The following is a 6708-nucleotide window of genomic DNA, read 5'->3' on the forward strand; positions in this document are numbered from 1 at the left end:
AAAACTGCCAGGCGCTGATCGCACCTAACCAATCTGCATACCATCTCTGTCTCCCAAGAGCAGCCTGTCTCGAGGGAAGGATCTGTCCGCCAGCGCCGCAGCAGCATGCGCCAATCTCTTCACACCCGCCTGGAGCTTCACCCTATCCTCTTCCTTCAGCAAACCTGCCCAATACATCATAAAAGAGCATGCCGTGAAAACAGCCTCCAGAGGAGATCGAACGACATGTTTATCAAACGTAACTTTATTGCGGAGAATCCAAATCCCCCAACATATCGCAGCAATTATCATCATATATACATGCTTTCCACCCGGAAAGAATTTATAAAGACAAGACAAACTTTGCCAAAGGGAGCGAGGGCAGCAAGATGCCCCTGCCGTCATGCCTAGCGTCCCCCAAACTGAACGAGCGAGCGAGCACGAAAAAAACAAATGGTTTGCCGTTTCAACATTAGTATAGAAGGAACAAATGGGATTTCCAGGCCAATTCCTGGCACGCATGTTATCACGGGTAAGGATGGCATTTTGAAATAATTGCCAAAGGAAGATCTTAATCTTCAGCGGGATAGGTGCTTTCCACACCATTTTATAGTTAGGACCTGACAGGTTTCTCTCCAGCCACTCGTACAAGGATTTAGTGGTAAAATTTCCTTTACCACCAAGGGTCCAAGAAATCTTATCTGGGGATTCATTCAACGTCAGCTTTTTAGCTTCCATGACCATCCAAGCCCATTGATCGGCCAACGCCCCAACCAATCTGCGTCTGAAGCCAATCTCATAGTTACTTGCAGCCCAGGATGCAACAGTGCAATCCTGATCCTGGCAGACACTGAACAAGTCAGGAAAATGATCTTTCAGTACAATGTTTTCGACCCACGGGTCATACCAGACCCTAGTAAGGTTCCCGCTCTCAATATTAACTTTTCTACCAGCCATATACGAATCTTTGACTTTCATAATGGCTTTCCAGCAGGGGGAGTCCGAAAAGCGACTCCGGATGTTAGCTACTGTTTTGTTCCTGAAGTATCTAGCTCGCACAATACGTTGCCACAAACCATCACTCGTTTCCAGTTTCCACCACCACTTAGCGAGCAGGGCAATATTTTGTTTATGAAGATCTTTAATCCCTAAACCCCCAATCCTCCTGGATATGCAAACTCTCGTCCACTTAACCATATGATAACCATGTTTCTTATTCTTTCTCCTCCAAAAGAAACGTCTGCGATGTTTATCCAGTTTCTCAATAAAAGTTTTATCGAAGAGGAACATCGACATGTGGAAGGAGGGGATCCCATCCAAACTGGATCCCAACAAAGTCAGTCTGGCTCCAGATGATGCCGCATAAGCCACCCAGGCATCGAGTTTTTTGATCATTTTACCATCAAGGAAGTCCAGATCAACATTCCTGAGAGTGGAATAGGTAACAGGGACCCCCAGATATTTCATAGGCAGAGTCCCCACTTGGCATCCAAACATGTTCGCATAGACCAAGTCAGTATCATTATCACCCCCAATACTGAAATTTCCTCTTCTCAAAGTTGATCTTAAGTCCTGACATAAGCTCAAAGAGATATAATAAGAGTTTGATGTTGACAGCTTTGTCAACATCATGTTCAAAGCACAGCACCGTATCATCAGCATATTGCAAGATGCCCACCCCATCCTCAATAAGATCAGCAGCTAAACCTTTGACAAGGCCATTCTTCTGAGCTCCCAGCACCATTTTCGTCAGGCAATCAGTTGCTAGATTGAACAGGAAGGGGGAGTGAGGAACCCCTTGTCTCACTCCCTTAGCACTTTGAATATAGGGCCCCACCTCATCATTGATCTTGACACTAACCGTGCCATTTTTTAGGATCTGAGAGACCCAGCCACACCACTTGGGATTAAACCCGCGTTTTTCATGACAGTCAAGCAAAAAATCCCAGTTTACTTTGTCATAAGCCTTCTCAAAATCGAGCTTAAGAACTACTCCAACTTGTTTTTTGACATGAGTGTAGTGCATAATCTCATGCAAAGATAGTATACCATCCACAATATGCCTCCCTTTAATAAAGGCATTCTGCTGGATACTGAACAGCTTATGGGCATATCTGCTAGCCCTAATATCCATGACTTTGGTGAGTAGCTTATACGGGCATCGCAGCAGACAAATGGGCCTATACTGCTAGATTCTACTCGCATTGCTCGACTTAGGCAGCAAAGTAATGATGCCATAGTTAAGTTGTTGCACATCTAACTTGTCAGCGTGAAACCACTCAAATAAACAGAACAGATCCTGAGCTACAACACCCCATCAGTGTTGATAGAATTCAACAGGGATATCATCAGGTCCGGGGGCACGGTTAGATCTCATCTCAAATAAAGCATGTTTAATCTCCTCCAAAGAGAAAGGTCGAGTCAAGTCCTCGTTCTCATCCAGGGAAATCATCTCGTCCTGAGACCATAAAGTTGCATCGATCTGGCAAATATTGCCAGGAGCTGGTCCAAATAGGTCTCTGTAATACTCAGTAGCATGTGCAAGTAGGTTTTTGGTCCCTTCCACAACAGTGGACCCGCATTCCAGGGAAACCATGGAATTTTTCCTACGACGACCATTAGCCACTTTATGGAAAAAGTCAGTGTTATTTTCTCCTTTCAAAAGCCATCTCTCATTAGAAAACTGGTGCCAATGGAGCTCTTCCTCAACATACATATTGTTGAGCTCCACTAAAATATCCAACTTCCTTTTGTATGCATCCCCACACAACCCATCATCCTCCAATTTTTCGAGCTCCTGAAGTTCGAGCTTGATAATTTCTTTCTGATCCTATTGTGCCCAAACAGATTGGACCCCCAACCTTTAAAAAAATTCTTAATCCTTTTCAGTTTAATGTTTAAGATGTCAATAGGGTTTAAAGTGTATACCGGCATAGACCAGATTTCAGTAACCAAAGGAAGGAAATCTGGGTTCTTGAGCCAGGCATTATCAAACCTAAAGCACATGTTGCCTGGTGCTCTGGATGGGGCTCTCCCACCATCCAGCACCAAAGGATTGTGGTCAGATTTGTCCTTGACCAGTTTATGAACATTAGCAAGAGGGTATAAATCCTCCCAATCAGGGGACATAAGGACCCTATCAAGTTTTTCCAACGTAGGGTTATCTTGTTTGTTGGACCAAGTGTAACGACCACCAGTCATATGAATCTCCCTCAATCCAAGTAAGTGAATAACAGAGTTAAACACATCTGAAAAATGGGACAGGGGCATTTTTTTTGTTTTTCTCTCCACTATGTCGAATGATATTAAAATCACCACCGACCAAATATGGCATGCTAACCCTGTGACACATAGCTGACAGTTCAGCAATGAATTCGGGCTTCCGCTCATCATGCGCAGTGCCATATACAGTCATCAAGGACCAGTTACAGTTTTTGTTCTTATCGAACAAGTCCAACTGCAGTATGAATTTACCACACATGGTTGTAATGATATCAAAGTTATCCTTCTTGATACCACAGAGAATACCTTCGGATTTCCCCCTCGAAGGAGCCCATTCCCATCGAAACCTATCGTGGGGGTCAATCTTTCTAAAAAAGGCAGAGTCATAGGATTCTTTCATAGTCTCTTGAAGCCCAATAAAGTCAAGATTATTGCCATTAATCATGTCAATAATGCAGGTAGACATACCTCTTTTACCCACACTCCTACAATTCCAAAAACCCCCTTTCATTTATATTGATCAGGTTTATCCCTCACTCTGGTAGGTCTGCCAGGATCCATGGCAGCCCTACCCACCCCCTTTTTTGCTGACTTCTAGGCATGGGTGTGCTGGACTTATTAGGAGAAAACGCCACCACCATTTTTTTGTGTGGATTTTTCTTTTTCCTATTTTTAGACTGAACCAGGGTAAAAGGTTCTTCGACCTCTCCATTATCATCGTCCCAATCTAAGGAGAGGGGCACATCATTTCCTAACCCATCGCTGATGGTAATATTCTGGGGATTAGAATTTAAATTCTTTTCTTGTAACATATTTCTAGAAAGCTCTAATTCACGCAAGATATCAATAGTATCAAAGTCATCATCAGGGATTTGCACTCCCATCAGGGACGCACGCAATATAATAGCAGAATCAAACAAAGCAAAGAACTGATTTTTTGAATTGGGCATTTTCGTACCTTCCAAGTTGCGCTTCCTCATCCTGTTGGCAGCCATGTCACCCACATTCTCCAGCTTCTGTTTCTGCCTGCGCGGAGCATCCTCCTCCCGAGCCATACTGTCATGAATTGGCTGTGACGCCCCCGATTCAATCGTACACTAATCATGCACGCAAATGTGTACGATCGAAATCAGGGACTCACGGGAAGATATCACAACACAACTCTAAAACATAAATAAGTCATACAAGCATCATAATACAAGCCAGGGGCCTCGAGGGCTCGAATACAAGTGCTCGATCATAGACGAGTTAGCGGAAGCTACAATATCTGAGTACAGACATAAGTTAAACAAGTTTACCTTAAGAAGGCTAGCACAACTGGGATACAGATCGAAAGAGGCGTAGGCCTCCTGCCTGGGATCCTCCTAAACTACTCATGGTCGTCGTCAGCGGGCTGCACATAGTAGTAGGCACCTCCAGTGTAGTAGTCGTTGTCGAAGGTGGCGTCTGGATCCTGGGCTCCAACGTCTGGTTGCGACAACCAGGAAGAAAGGAAAGGGGGAAAAAGGGGGGAGAAAGCAACCGTGAGTACTCATCCAAAGTACTCGCAAGAAAGGAGCTACACTACATATGCATGGGTATATGTGTAAAGGGCCATATCAGTGGACTGAACTGCAGAATGCCAGAATAAGAGGGGGATAGCTAGTCTTATCGAAGACTACGCTTCTGGTCACCTTCGTCTTGCAACAAGTAGAAGAGGGTAGGTTGAAGTCCTCCAAGTAACATCACATAGCAATAATCCTACCCAGCGATCCCCTCCTCGTATCCCTGAGAGAGAGTGACCACCGGTTGTATCTGGCACTTGGAAGGGTGTGTTTTATTAAGTATCCGGTTCTAGTTGTCATAAGGTCAAGGTACAACTCCAAGTCGTCCTGTTACCGAAGATCACGGCTATTCGAATAGATTAACTTCCCTGCAGGGGTGCACCAACTTACCCAACACGATTGATCCTATTTGGTCGGAGACACTTTCCTAGGTCATGCCCGGCCTCGGAAGATCAACACGTCGCAGCCCCACCTAGGCAAAACAGAGAGGCCAGCACGCCGGTCTAAACCTAAGCGCACAGGGGTCTGGGCCCATCGCCCATAGCACACCTGCACGTTGCGAGGGCGGCCGGAAGCAGACCTAGCCTAGTGGCGTTCCAGTCCAATCCGGCGCGCGCCGCTCCGTCGCTGACGTCTGAAGTGCTTCGGCTGATACCACGACGCCGAGTGCCCATATCTTTCCCACGTAGTTGGTTAGTGCGTATAGGCTCGTAGCCAACTCAGATCAAATACCAAGATCTCGTTAAGCGTGTTAAGTATCCGCGAACGCCGAACAGGGCCAGGCCCACCTCTCTCCTAGGCGGTCTCAACCTGCCCCGTCGCTCCGCCACAAAGATCCATCCAGAGGGCCGTCGGGACAAAGGTCCTTTCAGCCCCCAATCCGTGAATCACTCGCGGGTACTCTTCGAGCGGACCCGACTTTAGTCACCATCTGTATAGTATGTATGTATGTATAGTATATACCCGTGATCACCTCCCGAGTGATCACGGCCCAATAGTATAGCAAGGCAGACTGACAAGAATGTAGGGCCAATGGTGATAAACTAGCATTCTATACTAAGCATTTAGGATTGCAGGTAAGGTATCAACAGATGTAGCAACAATGTCAGGCTATGCATCAGAATAGGATCAATGGAAAGCAGTAACATGCTACGCTACTCTAATGCAAGCAGAATAGAGGAGAATAGGCGATATCTGGTGATCAAGGGGGGGGGGGCTTGCCTGGTTGCTCTGGCAAGAAGGAGGGGTCGTCAACTCCGTAGTCGAACTTGGCAGCAGCAGCGTCGGTCTCGTAGTCTACCGGAGAGAAGAGGGGGAAGAAACAATGAATACCATGTAAACAGATGCATATCGATGCATGACAAGACAAGTAACGATGCTAGGCGTTCCCTAGCGTGGTATGAGGTGGTACCGGTTAAGGGGAGAAACATCCGGGAAAATATCCCCGGTGTTTCGTGTTTTCGGACAGAGGAGCCGGAGGGGGAAAGTTGCAAGTTCGATAGGTTAGGGGTGTGTGGCGGACGAACGGACTGCGTATCCGGATTCGTCCCGTCGTTCTGAGCAACTTTCATGTTGAAAATATTTTAATCCGAGTTACGGATTAAAAGATATGATTTTCTAAAGATTTTATTAATTTCTGGAATTTAATTAATTATTTAATCCAACATTATCCAGAATAGTAAATGCTGACGTCAGCATGACATCAGGGTGATGTCAGCAGTCAACGTTGACCATTGACCTGGTCAACCTGATGTGTGGGTCCAGTGGGACCCACCTGTCATTCTCTGTTTAGTTTAATTACAGATTAGTTAATTTAATTAGTGATTAGGTTAATCTAATCAGGATTAATTAACTTAATTACTTAATTAATTAATTAATTAATTAATATTTTATTAAATCATTTTTATTTTTATTAATTATATATATATATATTTTAATTCTTTTTTTTCTAAACGTTATGGGG

This window comes from Triticum dicoccoides, chromosome 2B (assembly GCF_002162155.2).
Source record: "Triticum dicoccoides isolate Atlit2015 ecotype Zavitan chromosome 2B, WEW_v2.0, whole genome shotgun sequence".
NCBI lineage: Eukaryota > Viridiplantae > Streptophyta > Magnoliopsida > Poales > Poaceae > Triticum > Triticum dicoccoides.